This window comes from Loxodonta africana, chromosome 4, assembly GCF_030014295.1.
Source record: "Loxodonta africana isolate mLoxAfr1 chromosome 4, mLoxAfr1.hap2, whole genome shotgun sequence".
Taxonomy (NCBI): Eukaryota; Metazoa; Chordata; class Mammalia; order Proboscidea; family Elephantidae; genus Loxodonta; species Loxodonta africana.
In genome coordinates this window covers 147,115,977-147,132,846 of record NC_087345.1, presented here as the reverse complement: position 1 = coordinate 147,132,846, position 16,870 = coordinate 147,115,977, and the positions used below count along the sequence as shown (strand labels likewise).

General features: G+C 51.4%; 1 long non-coding RNA gene across 1 annotated transcript; it reads left to right on the top strand.

Annotated features, from left to right (window-relative positions):
* The first annotated feature begins 337 nt into the window (after positions 1-337).
* Positions 338-5,007, top strand: LOC135231270 (uncharacterized). Its single transcript, XR_010321951.1, has 3 exons — positions 338-548; positions 769-1,888; positions 4,034-5,007. It is a non-coding gene; the product is annotated as an uncharacterized LOC135231270 (long non-coding RNA).
* Positions 5,008-16,870: the final 11,863 nt, after the last annotated feature.

Below are 16,870 nucleotides of genomic sequence, written 5' to 3'. Positions count from 1 at the left end.
ACAAAGAAGGGGAAGAAAAAATAAATTCAAAGAAAAAAAAGATTCGGAAGAATAAAAGGGGACCGATTTGTAAAACGAGGTGAGGACGATTTGAATTTTCTGCACGGTGTGTCCTCAGCGGCTCCGAGACTGGGCTTCTTTCTCTTCAGGTCACCTGCAGTGGAAAGAAGGGGGAGACTTGGATGAGCTCCTAAGTGCTTAGCACCTGAGCTTATGAAGTGACACCACCTCCCCGCGAGCCGGGCCGTGGTGCGCGCGCGCCTCCCCCGCGGCAGGCCGGGCGCCCGCGCACCGGGCGGCGCCGAGGGACACGCACACGCGCATGCACACGCGCACACCTCCTCTGGAGCTCGGAAAACGAGGACACAGCCCGAGAGGGGAAAGGACTCTCAACTACATCTCAAGCAGCCTGGCCCTTTGGAACCCAGGACTGAGCAGTTCAACTTGGAGGACAACTCCCCCCTTCCCTCCCTCCAGGGGCACAGGTCCCAGGACCTTCCAGCCGGTAGAAACCCTCCAAGAGAGGAGAGTTCGATTTAAAATTTTTTGTAAGTCCTCCCAAGTGCAGTAAAACAATCAGACTTAAAAAAAAAAAAAAGTCGCCAGTACCAACCTGGGTAGCGAGGAGCAGAGAGAAGGAGAAGGCGTATGACCTGAGAGCAGAAACTGCTCGGTCAGATTGCGTGGCTCGCTCTGTCTCGCTCTGTCTCGGTCTCTCTCTCTTTTCCTCTCTCTCCCTTTCTCAGTTTTTTTTTTTTTTTTTTACAGGGAATGCATTCTTTCTGAAAGTATCAAGACGGCGCCAGGCAGCTCAGTGTTCGCAGACAGCTGTGGCGCGACGCAACTTAAGGAGGTTCTAGTGTCATCCGCGCTGAGGGGGGAGGAGCCTGGCGCTGGTGAGGAGGGGACAGGATCCCCAGCACAAGGAAACTGCAACCCAAAGCCGCTCCAGGACTTCGCCGCCCCCCGCCCCTCCGCCCTCCCCTCCACTGACCGGAAAGGGGCGCCGCAGAGGGCGGCCGCAGGCGGAGAGGGTGGGCGAGGCCCGCCGAGGTTTGGGGTTGAGGGGGCGGGCAAGAGGGAATTCGCGCTCTGGCCCTTTAAATGTGGCTCCGGCTTCTGCCAATTCATTTGGGCTCGTTAGATTATTTCGTCCCGGAGAAACCGGTCTGCCCCATTCATAAAGTTAATTTCTACAGGCAGACTTTCCCCTACCCCCTCTCCAAGGTTTTTTTATGTGCAAAAGAAAAAAAATGCTTTTATTCAATCCAGGATATTTGGGAGGGTTTATTTATTTGGGGATATGTGCGCGTAAAACCGATGAGGAAAAAAAAATGTTTAATGTCAAGGTACTTTGAGACTTCCCTCTTGTGCAGGTTTCCTAAAAGACTGAAGGCTCAGGCGAAGATGTTTGTCTTTGATCCTACTGTCCGTATTACTTTTGTTGTGAACATTTTCCCCAGCTCTGTGCTTTTAACGAGCCTCTCAAATGAATACGATTTAGCTGTTGCAACTGTCCTCTCTAAATCTAATATTTGTAATCGGTGTTTGCTTTTGATTTGAGTGACAAGTGATGGATGAAAAGGAGGGAGGGAGGAAGAGAAAGACTGACCGGTTCTCTAAGTACAGGGTAAATGGAAGTAACTCTCGTCTTTACTCCAGTTCCCGAACTTTGCCTGTCAGATCCTTCACCCGCCCGGAGTCTTCCTCCCGCTCTCAGCGCTTCTCCCCCACCCAAGCAAACTAGCTCCCCCCCGCCCCTCCACTGACCCGAGCCCCCCGCCGCCCGGACACGACTCAGCAGCGACCTTCCCCCAGACTCAGCGGGTCTCCAGGAGAAACTGCCGAGTCCGGCCGCCCCGGGCTGTGAGAGCGGAGCTCCGAGACCGTAAGGCGATGGGGGGCGGGGCGGGGCGGGGCGGGGCGGGGCGGGGCAAGGAAAAGGGGCCAATCACCGAGGGAGGCTGTGGCCGGGCCGCGATTGGCCGGCTCCGCGGGTTCGAACCTCCTTGGCCTCCTTCCGTCCTTTGAGTCACTGCATCCCCTAGCGGTGTTGAGGTTCCTGCAGTTGCCGGCCCTGAAAATCCATGCGTGCTGGGGTCAGAGGGGGGAAAGACTCCAGTTCCCCCGCTACTCACCCTAAGGAAATGTGTGCGAGGAGAGAATGCAGGTTCTCCTGCCGGCATTCTCAGAGCAAAGAGCTTGCTTTGGGGTGTTATTTGTTTTTAAAGATATAAAGATCAAACTGAAGACAGTGTTCCCTCTTCGCCCCTCTACCCCATAAAATGCCCTCCAAACCCAGTGCTTTCGAGTCGACTCGGACACATAGCGACCCTATAGGACAGAGTAGAACTGCCCCATAGAGTTTCCAAGGAGCGCCTGGCGGATTCGAACTGCCGACCCTTTGGTTAGCAACCGTAGCACTTAACCACTAGGCCACAAGGGTCTCCTAAAATTCCCTACTAAAACAAAAAGTCGAAATGGAAGATACCATCCCTAAAAGTAATTCGGGGTGTGTGGGATAGCTTATTTTAAAAAGCAATACTTGTAGAAACACTAGTACAGTTTATTTGGATGAAGCAGGGGAAATGTAGGTCCTTCCGATTTTGGATTTGGAGCTTTTCTTGAGTCCCACCTTCTTAAATCTGATGTTTGTTGGAAATCAGTGTTGAATTTCTAGGTTTAGAACAGGAAGAAAATCCCTAAATTAAATGCCCCGCCTGTTTCTCCTGAGCCCAGTTTATTAGGGTCGCCCAGGAAAGGAGCATCGATTTTCCTTCCCCTCTTTTCTCTAGGGCCAGTCAAGCTTCGAGCATCTCCTCCTACTCACGGCGCTTTCCAAACCTTTTAATTATTTAGTTTCTGTCTAACATTCACCGGAAACCATTCCATCAACAAGGAGGGAGGAACGCACGCACATTTTTGCTAAGAGTCCCGGGATTAAGATTAAGGATGGAAGCAGAGAGAAAAAATGAGAAATACTTCGCGCGGTATTCCAGGACGTAGATAGGCGAGCCTGACCCTAGTTTACAGCCAAGCGGAAAATCCCAAGCCTGGCTATTTGGTCCTCCGTGAGAAGACCTGGGAACCAGGGAAAGGGTAAATAGGGGGCCATCCTAGAGAGAGAAAAGCTGCAGAAGACAGGACTTGAAAATGTTAACTTTTAAGACTAAGAACTATTTAAAAAGACAAAAGAAAACATTTGTGAGAAAGTGGCCCTCCGGGGTAGAGGCGCCTCTTCGATATCCTTGGTATTAGAGAGGGGGTGGTATTCGTTTTAATTAAATCACAAGCACCGAGTCCGGCTGCATAGGGATGGAGAAGTCACCCCCCTTTTGGAAAATAAAAGATCTTGAAGGCCCCTCTTGGTCTGGGTAGTTTGGAGCTGGCAGAGAGGGGTGGGGGGCCTAGGACTGGATGCCCCGTGTAATGGAGCCAGCCTGTAGGGGGTATTTAACATTTAATTCCCAGCCGATCCGCCCCTGTTCCCGGACTGACAGTGGGTAATTGGGAAAGAGGACGTTGCTCTTTTGATGGCCCGCGCCGGCCAGTCTCGCCGACGCCACACTGGGTTTGACGTCACGGGCCCAGCCCCAGAGCCAGGAGCTCAGAGGAGGGGGGGGAGGGAAAACGAGGGGAGGGGGATACCCGGGAGGGAGGGCCGAGGTCGGTCCTGGAACCGACAGGGAAAGAAGGGGGAAGGGAGCAAGACCGAAGAGACGCTGCGGCGAGTGGCCTGAGGCGGAGAGCCGGGCTGCGGGGGTCTGGGCCTGGCCAGGCGCCGGCCAGACCCGCCTCGCTGGCAAATGCTAGCCGGGCTTCCTCCTCTGAGGGTGGGCGGGGGGAGGGGAGGGAGCTCGAGGCCCGGGAGAAGGGGGGAAAAGGTGGTCCACACTCTCCCTTTCCCGTTGCCGGCAAAGCTGATTCTGGCCTCCTGCGGAGACGCCTCAGCGCCCTCCTGCAGACCTGACGACCCCTTCTCCTCAGGCAACAGGGCTCCGGCCTATTCTAGCGAGTCTCCCCTCCTCCCCAGGAGCAGTCGGCGGAGCTCCGGTGGAGGACACGAGGATGAAACCAAGGAGGATGCTGCCGCCGCCCCTACAGAGCCCTGGGCTCCTGTAGGGCGAGAGGCCTCTCACCATGGTAAGGGGCTGGCAAACGCATGGTCGCCTGGAACCCTGGGGGCAAACATCCCGGAGACCAGCAGGCGACGGCGTAGCCGTCACTCCCGGAACAAACTGGTCTTGGTGCTGCTCGTGGGGCCACGGCAGCCAGTTTGGCCTATCTTAAAGCCCAGGCCTCGAGGTTGCTGCTTTAGGCGTCAAGTTGAGTGGGGTATGTGTGCCCTCTTGGGGAAAGGGTAAGGAATAAAGTTTTACTTTCTATCTCTGGTTGCGGTAAGAGGGGACCACACACACGCACACAGACACCAACCCATGTATAGGTCCCCCCCTCCCGGGGGCGCAGAGACCTGTCCCGGGTGGAAGTGGGGAACCCAGTCCCGCATAAAAACCTGATCCCATGGCGCAAAGGAGAAGTGCAGGCCCCCAGTGCTCATCCCTTGGGTCCCAAGACCAGGAGAGAGGAGATCCACGCGGCCAGAGCCACCCACCCGAGCCTGGGGACCGGCGCGTCAAGGCGAGCTCCGCGGGGCCGAGGTGCCTGGAGAAGCGGCCCCGGGCGCCCGCGCGATGCCCGCAGAGGGTAACAAGAAAAGCCGAGCCTCAGGGTCGAAGTCATAAAGTTACTAATCCCGCGCTGGGGGAGTGAGCGTGCCTCAGGCCGCCTGGGGCGGTCATTTGAGCGTGTTTACTTAAGGACTTTGCAAGCCGAGCGCGCGAGAAATAGTCGGATTTCCAGCGAGGCAGCAAATATTTGCAGGCTAGAGAAAGAAGCGGAGCCGGGCCGCGCCGCCGCGTCCCTCCCCCCGGAGCCGCGGCGCCGGCCTGGGCGGACCCAGCCGCGCTGTTAAAGACAGAAATGAACCCGGGAACCTGTGGGGCTGGGGGCGGGGAGGGCGCGGAGGGAGACCAAAGGCCAGAAATTGGAGGACGGCTCCGAGACCCTGGCGAGCTGGGGCTGGGGGAGGAGAAATCCCTTTCCATTCTAGCTCGATCAATCTTCTGTGTTGCGTTCGGTCAATAAAAATGGTGTGAACTGTCCGATGCTGCTGTGTGTCTGGGGAGGAAGTGGAGGCCAGAGGTGCGGCGGCCGGCGCCGGCGCCCGGCACAAGCCAGGTTCGCTACAGGGCGGTCTGAACCTCCCCGGCCGGGGTCCAGTTTGTCGCTGGGAGCCAAGCCGAGCGCGAGCAGACCTTTAATTGTGTGTCTCTACTTTAATAGTGGCCATTGTTGGAGCAATTAGCGGGAGACAATAACTGCTGAGAGGCGTTTAATTCGATTCGTGCTCGGCCGCTGCGAGGGCGGTCGGAGAAGACCCGCCGAGGCTGGCGGGTGAAGTAAGGTCTTGTTAGGTGCCGGCTCCTTTCCTTGCCCTTTTTTGTTTTGTCTTGTTTTTCCCTTTTTTCCCCCCCTTTAGGTATGCGAGTGCGTGTTTGGATGAGTTCGAATGGGGCGAATGACACAAGTTGCAAGAGCGAGCTGTGCTATACCAGGCAATGACACAAGTTGCAAGAGCGAGCTGTGCTACACCAGGCATTGATAATCTGTCCCTCCCGAGTCTCGCTAGCCCTGCGGGGCGCCACCAGGACCGCCGCCGCTGCTGCCAGCGCGTGCCGGGACTGCGACCTCCGGCGAGTTCCCAGCGCCTGTTTGAGAGAGAAACCAGGAGGACTGGGACGCGAAACCGGCTTCCTTCCTCCTTCGCTCCGGGTTCCCCACCTCGGTCACCCGAACCGCGTCCGAATTTCACTCTACATCCAAGGAGGAGGGGCAAAAGGAGAAACCCGGTTCTGGCGCGTACACACCTCCCTCTGCGCCAGAGCCAGCCTCCCTACCCCCTCCTCCGCCTCAGCCCCCGGATTAGGTTACCTTGGCTGGGCAAAGATTTTTACTGGATACGAGAATAGCACAGGTAAAGCTGTATAAACAGCTCGCCGGCTGCCGGGCGAGAGGGTTACGCCGAGGACACGGCCCAAGGCGCCACCGCAGGGCCCGGTCTGCGCGGGCGAACCGCACGGGAGCCGGCTCCAGCGCGGCGCGGGACAAAGCAAGTTAAATACGTGTATCTCTGTAGTTCGCACCCAGGGCCGTTTTCTCGTTCCCGCATGAGCTAAAATGCAAAGTAGTGGAGCGAAATCAAAATGTGATGAGCAACAGGAGTGGTCACTGAGGGGGCCCGACTCAAATGCTGGTGCTTTTAGAACAAGACACAACAGCTGAGGATTTAGGGAAATGCAGAGAGAAGGGGACCACAAAACACTGGCAACGAGAAGATGTTGGAGGTGGAAGAGTCAAAGGGGAAACCCACAGGAATTCAGACGAAAAGAGTTGTACACATTCAGCTCCCCACTCCAACCCGCCCCAGGCTTAGGGGCTACCTTCTGTGAAATGAGCCATCGCTTTGGGGGTGGTATGTGGTTTAATTTACCCTTCTTTTTGCTTATTCATCTATCACCATTTAAAACTTAGGAGGAAACCCGCTGGGGCCAGGAGGATCGGCGAAAGAAGTGGAGAGTCTGAGAGGAGAGGCGCTGGCAGATTACCCCCCTCCCGCTCCACTTCTCACCCCCTGGCCCGGCCCTCCGGCTTTGAGGGATCCCGGCCCTCCCTCTACAGCTACCCCTTCTCCCCGTGAAGAAAAACCCTGATTATAGCAAGATAAAAATTGGGTAGGTAGGGGTGTAGCGGAAAGGGGAGGGGGGAGGGAGAAGACAGGGGATTTCTGCTTTCAGGTTTAACTATGAAGGGGGGAGAAACAATGGGGGAAACCCCGGGGCTGGGTAAGGGAGAAAGAACTTCTCTTTGAGGGTGAGTTAAAAGGAATGCCAGTCATCTGGGAGGAAGGGTGCACCTCCCAGCTCTCCCTCCCTCCTGGCCTTGGGGACAGATGGAAACCAAAAGAGAAGAGGAAGAGATGGGGGTGCTCCAGCGGGTCCGAGTGGTGCCTCCGGTGCCAATGGTAGCTTTTCTGGCTTCCAGCAGCGGCACTGACTCTCAGGGAAGAGAACTCACTGGTTCTAGATCCCTGGTCTCCTCTTAAGGGGACCCTTCAGGCCGAATCGGAGAGAAAGAGTGACCACCTTCTCCAAGGAAAGTTAGCAGTGCGGGTGATTCACCCATTTGAATCGGATGGACCGCCTGGCATTTTTCAGCCAGGAAAGGTGCACTTGGTGTTCAGCTGGGCCAGCGCTGGCCACCTGCTCCACTCCCCTTAGCCTCCCGGGGCTCCCGGACTACGGCCTACCGACTCACCAACACCCATCTCCACAGCCCCCTAGCAGGCCCCAGCCCCCCCCGGAGCGCTAGCTTCACTCAGCTCTCCTCTGGCCGCTTCAAAGTGGCTTACAACTGGAGGAGTGGAGGAGGGCTTTATCTCGGAGACTATTGTGTTTTTACTGCTCTAGATTAGCAAGGAACTGAGGTGTGATCCTTGCTGGACTGTCATCTGTGGGCGTCGAGGGAAGGGGGAGTGTTCACCACAAGGACAGGAAAAATGGGGAGGGTGATTTCGTTCAGATCAAGGAAACATTAGAGGCAAGTTTTTAAAATCAAGAATTGTCTTTCTTTGGACATGCTGGAGACCTCATGGTAATGTCTGCATGAAAGTGTGCCTGTAAATCTGTACGGGCCAAAGGTGTAAAGAGGAAGATATTCTGCATATACCTCCCCCTGCCTTTTCCTTCTTCTGGGAACTCCACGCCACCGGCCGGTGGTCCCTACCCGGGGAGGCCCTCGCTCAGGCTAGGCTCTCTACCGTCTGCCACCTCTTGGACCCCAAGCAATTTGTTATATAAAACAAAACAAAACCACACACATTTGCCCGTTCTTTACTAGCGCCTGCAGACCTGGAGCAAGGGACACCAAAGGAGACAGCTGAGCATCCTGCTACAAATTGTTTCTTTCACGTTCCTTCTAACTCCCGCACCCCCCACCTCGAGTCCTGACACGCCCAGCTGCCAGGAGCAAGGGGGTTCAGACTCCAGTTTGGAGACTTCCTTGAACAGCTCCCATGGGGTTGTCAATCCTCGCTGGGTTACTCCAACCATCAGTTAAGAAAAAGAAATGATCAAAAATATTTGGTCATCACACAAAGACATATCTAGAGAAGAATGCACATTTATGCATGAAATGGCTCCAGACAACACCTCAATGCAACCCAGAAATGGTTAGAATAACCCAGTGCTGGAAAAGGGGGGTGCTTTCCGACTCTGCCCCCCCCCCCCACTTTAGCAAGATTCCTAATTCCCTACTACCTCCCACAGTTCAGGGGCACAAATTGCCTTCAAGTTCAGAAGAGGTGTTCCCAGTACCTACCCTCTCCAGGCTCTCTGCCTGGCCCTGGGTTGCTGGGCATCCCAAAGGAGGGACCCTACTAGTGAGTGTACAAGAGCACCCATTTCCATCCCTTCACTGCACCCCTGACTTACCCCCACCTTATGTATCTTCTGCAAGAAGGCAGGCTGGAAATACCAAGTAAAGAAAAATCCAGTTTCCCCTGTCTTTTGGTGGGGACAGACCAAGCCCAACTGTAAACATCCAGACAGGGCTGGTACAGACATCTTATGCAGAATGGAGGGTGGGCATGTAGGATAAGGAAGTTTGTATACCAACCACCACCCCTCTTCCACCCCCATTCTCTAAACCCCACTAGCTTCTCAGGCCAGGAGCCAGGAGGCCTCAGGGGCTACTGGTCTGAAGCTGGAAGCCTAGCTTCCTGCTGGCTCCATGCTGGAATCAGTAGGCTGAGCCCAAAGCTTACATTCTACCACTCCCACACCCACTTGGGTCTCAGTCTGTCAGTCTTGGACACCACAAACATGGGCCCCCCCAACCCAGGTTCAAACCGGCAAAAAAAAAAAAAAAAAAAACTCCTTTACTCAGAATCACACGAACGGTTAATGGTAAACTCCATCCCCACCACCAGACATTTGGGCCCCCAAGCATTGCACATACCATCACCTGAACTGATTATCCACCTCGCTAGGACCCCCTGCCCTGCAGCCTGTCACGGGGTGAAAAGCCCACTCCCCACTATCACCTTTTTTTCCTGTACAGCTAAGGGACGGAAGGGCTGAGGAAATGCCACTTTATTATTTGTCCTTTTAAAGTTCTTCATCTCCCATCCACAACCTCACCATCCCGGTAAATGCGGGCGATGCGGGAGGAGAGAACGGCTAGGAAATATGGAAACCATACTGAGGGGAGATCTCAGAGGTTAAACACTTCCACCCCCTGCTCTGGACGTGAATCACCCCTTGCATCAGTTCCCCCGGGCACTTATAAAAGGAACTGTTCTTCCCAAATTCACTAGATTTCCTTTTCTTTTTAACCTGTCTTTGTCGGGAACTGCCTCTGATTGAGTGACTTCTTGGGAGTCTGTTAGTCCGATGTTCTCAGAGAAAATCAAATTCTCATCCCCTCTACCCCTGTCACTCTCCACAACCCTCCACACTGTCTCAGCAGGGCTGAGGTTTTCTTGCTCTCCTCAGGGTGCTCCTGGAAGCAAGAACGCCTCCCAGTCACCAGCTCCCCGGGGGATAACAGATGCCGACACATCTGGGCTCCAACTTTATCTCACAATGCACAGTCGTTTCTTTAATTATATGCAGAGACAAGCAGCCTAAACACATACTTGTAAACAGAAATAAACGCAAAATTGACAGGACTCCCTAACTACAGCCACCTTCAGGAGAAGGCTGAGCTGCTCATCCACCAGCGGGTTACTTTCCCTAATTCTCTGCCCTCCTTGCAGTGGAAAACCTGTGTCCAGTCCTTCCAATAATACCCACCATCTCTTGTTTTTCTGTTTAATTTTTCCTGGCACCCCCAATTCAACTAGCTCTTCCCCGCACACAAGAACACACACCGTATATGCACACACACCCCATGCCTGTCCAAGGTCATTGCAGAAAGCCAAAGATTTCCAGTGACTAGAAAGAACAATAAGGACTGGGGGATTGAGTTCACTTTCTTTCAGAGACAGCTGTACCTTTGGAGTCGAGACCTCCTCCTAATTTTCTCCACGTGGAGCAGGGAAAGCGAATGCAGAGTTAGAGGGGGAAGATAGTGATATTCACTGACCTGGGCAGCTGGCTCCCGAGGGCCAGCTGTTTTTTATTTTTTCTTGACTTGCGGGAGATCTGAAGGCAGAAATGACAGGCAGAGTTCGCCAATGTTGCCGCCGCTGGCGTCGTCGCTGCTGCAGCTGCTTAGTGCATCTCACGCGGGCTTCCAGCGAGAAGTAAAACCTGGGTGATGTGCATCCTTCCTAGGAGCCCCCTCCCCTCCTCCTTCTCCTGCTCACTGTAGAGAGCAGAGCTCTTCCGGGTTGCGCAGGGGGAAAGGGAGGGAGGGAAGAAGGAGTGAGAGAATGAATTTCACCCTCTTTTGCAAACATGCAAACCGTGCCTCAGGGGTGTATGAAACTGACAGAATTGGGGGGTGGGAAAAAGTGACCTTATCCTGGCGCCTACAAAACCCACTGTCTCGGGCAGGGTTGGAAGTAAAACTATAAATATCATCAGTAGTGTTGACTGGGTTGTTACATAGATGTAAAGGCTCTTGCTGCGTTTCCTTCCCTCATTTTTGGAAGAAGTGGGGACCCCATGGAAGCATCTAGGGGTAAAGTCATGACACCCATTAGCAGGGGCAACACACTGGTCTGCCCTACAGGGCTTTTCCTCTCCCTCTGATGGTTCCTTTTGTTTCTGTTTATGCTGCTGCCTAGAAATGCCCACACTCTACCTTCATCTCTCTTCAGCCAGAGCTGGCCAGTAACAAGTTAAAAGTAGGATGTTCAGTGACCAACTTGGCTGCTACTCTCTGGCCCTCCTTATTGTAGGCAGAAAAATATTTGGAGAAAGGAATATCTGTGAACACAGGTACTAGGCGTTTCAGGAGGAAGATTTTTAGGGGTCTCAACTCTTTTTAAGAAGACTTCTAGGGAAAATTTACCTTCTAGTAGTGTGAGATAAGGAAGCAAAAATCAGAGGTCACTCTGGAGATAAAATGTCTAAAGGAAAATGATCCCGTTCTGCTAACCCACAGGACCCAGCAAACCCCGGCCCTCCCTTTCAAAGCCTCCCCTCTCCTGTACCATCCCTTCCCCTGCTGGTGAGGAGATCAAAATAATCCACAGAGAGAATCTGTCATGAATAAATTTCAGCAAGAGTAAAATGAAACTCCATAAACATCGGGGTAGAAAGGTCAGAGTCCTTTTGTTTTGACAGGTAGAGTTTTCCCTTCACAATGTTTATACAATAAGAATATGGAGACCGGCTATTTAAAAATAAATAAATCTCTGGGGAGAAATAAAACAAAATCTGTGCGTTGTTGGGCCAGGGAGTCAAGAAGATTCTTGGGCTCCAATCAGGTTTTCTGAAGGTTCTGCTACAAAGGAGTTGTTCAGTTTAATGGGGCAAAGTGTTTAGGGGAGACCATTCCATGCGGTGGGGGAACAAGGCAATTGGTGAGCCAGGTCAGTAAAGATCAGTAAAGGTGGGCAGCAGAAACAGGAGGAGGGCAAGTTGTGGAGAGTCTGGGAGTGCCAGTGTGAGTAACTACAGCTGGCCGTGGTCCATGGTGTCTGGAGCGCAAGAGCAGCGCCCAGGCTAGAAGGGTATAAGTTAAGGATGGACTGGACCTCCCTGCGATGGATTTTATTGCGCAGCGTGGTTGGGCCGGTGGCCACCTCTGGCCACTTAAACCCTGAAATCACCCTGGACTGAAACACTAACCTGTTTGCCAACCCCTCTACTTCCTCCCCCGGGGTTCAGAGTTTAAGCAAGATTTGGGGGAGAGATGCTTACCATCTGCCATACTGGCCAGGAGGGAAAAAGAGATCTCCCTGCCGTTTGGGGAGCCCCCCAAGCCCACAACCCTGTCACCCTCGCTGGCGCTCGGACCCTCTTCCACCTTCCCGCCCTCTCACTCCCGCGTTCCACCACCAAGTGGCAATGCAAAGTCTTTTAGCGCCAGGGGAAGAGTCGAAAGGGCTGCGCCTTTTGAGGACTGAAGGAAGAATGTCACTCTCTTAACAGCCGTCGCCCAACCTGTTGCCCTGATGCACCTCAGGGGGTTGCCTGGGTTGTGCCAAGAAGGCCGCGAAGGCTTGGGCCCCGACCTCTAGAAAGAGGAGTGTTGCTGACACCCTTGACACTCTTAAGATACAGAGACCGCCTCCCTCCTTCTCTCGTGCTACCTGGTGAGGGAAATAGTAGGACCACGGGGTCCAGGAAGGGGAGCATCCTTCACCTAGGAGGCAACCGCTGTCTCCTTGGCCCAGGCTTAGTTATACTCCAATTAGCTGTCCACCAGGCTAGTGGGGCTGTTTCCATTTTTCTCCAAGCTACCCTCTTCCACTTCTTGTCCCCTTGGAATTTCCAGCCTTCTCACCTCTGCTTTTTTCCCTTCCCCCAGGACAGATTTAGCTAAACCGGAAAGCCCTTTCCTTTAGAATCTGCATCCTGCAAATGCACCCTCTGGGGCCACAGGCAGGCTTTCTTTTCTCCCGTCTTAATTCCCTCTTAGGCACCCCCTCTCCCATACACACCCTGGCCACCAAGTCCCCGACACACGCCAGCGACCCTCCGCCTGGTTCGGGTGGGTCTGGCGGCCTTCGCTCTTTCTTTTCTGCTGACGCGGGACTTGCTTGTCTCCAGATTTAAAGTGACTCCTTGGTAAAGGGTTGAGAGATCTGATCGCACACATAACTCTCCCACCACCCCGCATCTACCGTTAGGAAAGGAAATTCGGCTACCGAGCAGCCTCGAACCTAAAAAATAAAAATAAATTTTAAAAAATCCAAAGGATATAACTAAAACGTATCTGTTTTTCGATTTAATGATCAGGCTGGGGCTAGATTCAGAGAAAGGGTGTGTGTGGGCCAGCTGGACACTTCTTGCCATCTTGATGGACTTAGGAGCGAAAATTCTGCTAAATTAGAGTTACAAGAGGGGAATTGTTCCAGGAGAGTTAGGGAAGATTTGACGGTGGGAAGTAAGTGGGGTAAAGAAAGGAGGAAATTTATTCTGAGAAGTAAACAAAAAATGAAATGCTTTGATCGCTTAGTCAGATTTCCTCGGCAGAAGGGCTGAAGATTTTTTCGTGATTACTGGACATTGGCTCTTGCACACTGTAAAGATGTTGCTTTAATTAAGAAGCTACAAGTCTCTTTCTAAATTTTAAAAGCCAGCACTCTGGCTCGCTGATTCGTGGTTCAGGTCTCTGTACGGACATATATGCTTGGGGCGGGGGGAGGGAACGATACACAATTATTCAGGGGTGATTGTCCAAGTGTTATATGCTAAGGGGCAAGGAAGACCCGGTTGCTCAGGCTGCCCTATTTTAACAAGTCTGAAGGACAAGGGTGGCTTCATCCCCAAGGTTTTAAGACTCCCTCCAGTGAACCTTTTCATTGAAGAGCCGCCGTGTTGGGTGCACGCCCCTAGAGAAACTACCCAAGCCACAGACCCAGTTCACGGCCTCACACAGACATGCACTCAAATGCTGTCCACCGCTTCCTGGCACCCGCATGCCCACATACCCTGCTGCGGCCTCGCTGACTCCTTTGCCCTCCCTGGAACACCGTGCCAGCTCGTCTGCCTTTTAACCCCTTAGCCTGGGGCGAGCGGTCATCCTTCTTCGGACTTGAATTCAGAGGCTGAACTCGCTAGAGAGATGGTCTGAGGCTCCTGCGCCTGGGGACAGAGCTTGGGTTTGGGACTCTTTATTGAGGCGAACGTGTCAGCCGGATTGGCACCAGCATCAACTGCTTTAAATCCTGAGGTGCGTTCAGCAAGTTTTCCAAAGCCACATTCCCACAAGCCAAGGCATTTGATCGGATTTTAAACATAAAGGGAAGTTCACTTGGCACGTGGAGGTAGAAGATGGATCAGTGAATGACTAATAGGTAATAGGAACACTGTGTCGGGATCTCTGCGATGGTCGCGTAGATGTGAAGTTCACCTGTTGGATAAAGAAAAAGGAGACCCTGTAGGATAAAGAAAAAGGAGAGCCTGTAGGAAGAAAACATCGCTGGCAGAATCTCCGACCTTCCTAGGAATGTGTAGCGACTTAAAGTCGTTCTGTTCAGGGCTGGGAGAACCATGTATTTTTATTCTTCCCGATTTCCGATATCTCTGTTTCTTTCCCCTAAAACACAGGTAATATATTTCTTTCTGCCCAACAGTCTTCAACATCATCCCCCTTTCCATTTTTTTTTTCTTTACCTTCCTGTGTATATCCGAAAGGTTGATACCTACCAGCCACTCCGCAGGAGATAGATGTGGCAGTCAGCTTCCGTAAAGATTACTGCCTTGGAAACCCTATAGAGCAGTTCTGCTCTGTCCTACAGGGTCGCTATGGAATGGACTTGACGGCAATGGGTTTGGTTTTGCTCATATATACCCTCAGATTGGTTTAGTTCTTTAAAGTGCCCTCTGCCAAATAAACACAAACAACACACACTCAGTATTAGCCTTAGTTTTAAAAGTTCTGATCTTTCAATCCCACTCACAGAGATTTATTTTATTATAAATATGTAAAGTGAGGGGTGTGGGAGGACAGAAAAGGAGCATAGGGCGGGGACAACCCAATTCTTTTCATTGTTCTTTCTTTCTTTTTGACAGAACATTTTTATTAAACTCAACTTTCTGGTCTGTGACTTTCACTATGTTTCCCTGACCAAGAACTGCAGCTGGGTTGGTGAGTGGTGGGACACTGGGTGCTGGGGAACCATGGCTGTCTCTAATGAAAGTTTCAAAAAGCAACGACTGAAAATAAAAAAAAATCAGACCTATTCCATCCAGCCGCCCTAAATAAATAGCGCCGTTTGCAAATTCCTATCAATTATTACGTGATGGGAAAAAATCCTATCTGAAAATAAAGCACGTGGACGTGGAGAATTTTAATTAAATCTTACTGTGGATATAATAACATGGAAGTGATTTTTCATTCGGCGCTTGCCTGCTCACCAGTGTTTTATGGCGTTTTCTTGCCTCTGACTTTATTTTAAAATATTAGACGAGGTGGAGAATTATAAACGACTCTTTCCTTATCTGTGCTGCTCACATATCCAGGATCAGAGGAGCTGATTAAGAAAGAAGTCAGAGGCAACGTTGGATTCATAATGATTTGGAATAATGAATCCTTATCTCTGCTTTCCAGATTATCTGCCTTTCAGCTCCCAATGTTTTGTTACATGGGATAATTTATTGCATCTAATACATCACAATGAATCTGATGGTAGAAAGTGATGGCCAGCGTTGTGAAAAGGGGGCCCTTATTTTTTATCCTGGGGCAATGAAACTGCTTTTTGCAGTTTTTAATTGGGAAAATATAAGGTAGATCTGATAAAATTTTTAAAAAAGAGAGAGAGAGAGAGCTGGGTATAATCTTGCCTGCTCCTGCTTTACCATGCTGCTCTTTAATTAGTGTGTCAATTTCAGGCTGAAATTAACAAGATCGACCTGAAACCAGCCCTTAGTTTCTCCCAGCATCCAGATCCTAATTTTTAACATGATTTATTTTTATGAAAAAGGAGATAATTAATCATAAACACTGACTAAAGCACAGAGCCAAGTTAAGATAAAATGCTATTTGCATCTTTATACAGAAAGATGCCAATGTTAATTTTTTCTGAGATTTCCTCTCTTCGTCTCCCACCCCAACTGACTGCCACCCTGACCGCTGCCCACTCCAGCCCCATTCCAAGTAAACAAGAAAAAAAAATCAATTCCAGGTTCCTCTCGGTATTCATTGTGTGTGTGTGTGTGTGTGTGTGTGTGTGTGCGCGCACATGTGTGTTCAGCTCCTGTGACTTTGTCTTCAACATACGCAGAATGTGCACAGGTTTCCTTCCACTAAAGCAGGGTGGTGGGGGAGCAAGCCCACCTGTCCTCCCAGACCCCGCTCCCACCCTCATCAACTTCCTTCCATTTTAGAATCAGAGAGAAGAGGATATACGTCTCATTTAATGGTTAATTAGTTACAATAATTGGCACTTTTGTTTCTTTTGTTTTTTGCCTCTGCACCAAAGGAATAAAAGCCATCTATACGCAACAGGCTTTACTCCCTGCCCCTTTCATGATGGATTTTAGAATCCAAGGCTACACTGTGAGTCCCCTCCCAACAACTGACAATACTAGCAACATCCCAGCTTCAGGAGGTAGAAGGGGCAGGAGTCATTGGTTATTTGCTCTTTAAGCTTTGTGCCTGTTGATTACTTTCTGGTTGCTTGGATTAAACAATCCTTGCAAATATGCAAACCAGTGAGGAGAGCTTCATACATATTCACTCTCCAATTGTTCCTCCTGACGTCAGATCATAATTTCCCGGTAATTGGATGGCTTGCACCCAAATAATGCTTACCTGAAATTCTCTGTTTTCCTAGGTTGAGGTAGATTTTTTACTGGGAGTTGAAAGAATCCTTTTCTATTCACCAAGTTCCTATTGTCTCTCTTCCTCCCTTATATTTAAGATCATTTACTTCTGAAATATGGAGTTTGTCTCCTGGGAATATAATTGTTCCACTCGTTGAGTGACAGCTCTTGAGCAGGTTGAAGAATGTTGAACATGGGCCAGTAAAGATGGAGGCAATGAAGATGTAGTTGGGACAGAGACATGGTGAGATTCTAGTGAGCCAAATCATACTTCATATTCCACTGCCCTCCCTCTGTTTAGACCTACAAAAGAGTCCTGCAGTGGTCACTCCTTTCCCACACAGTTCTTCTCTCCTGGGATTACCCAT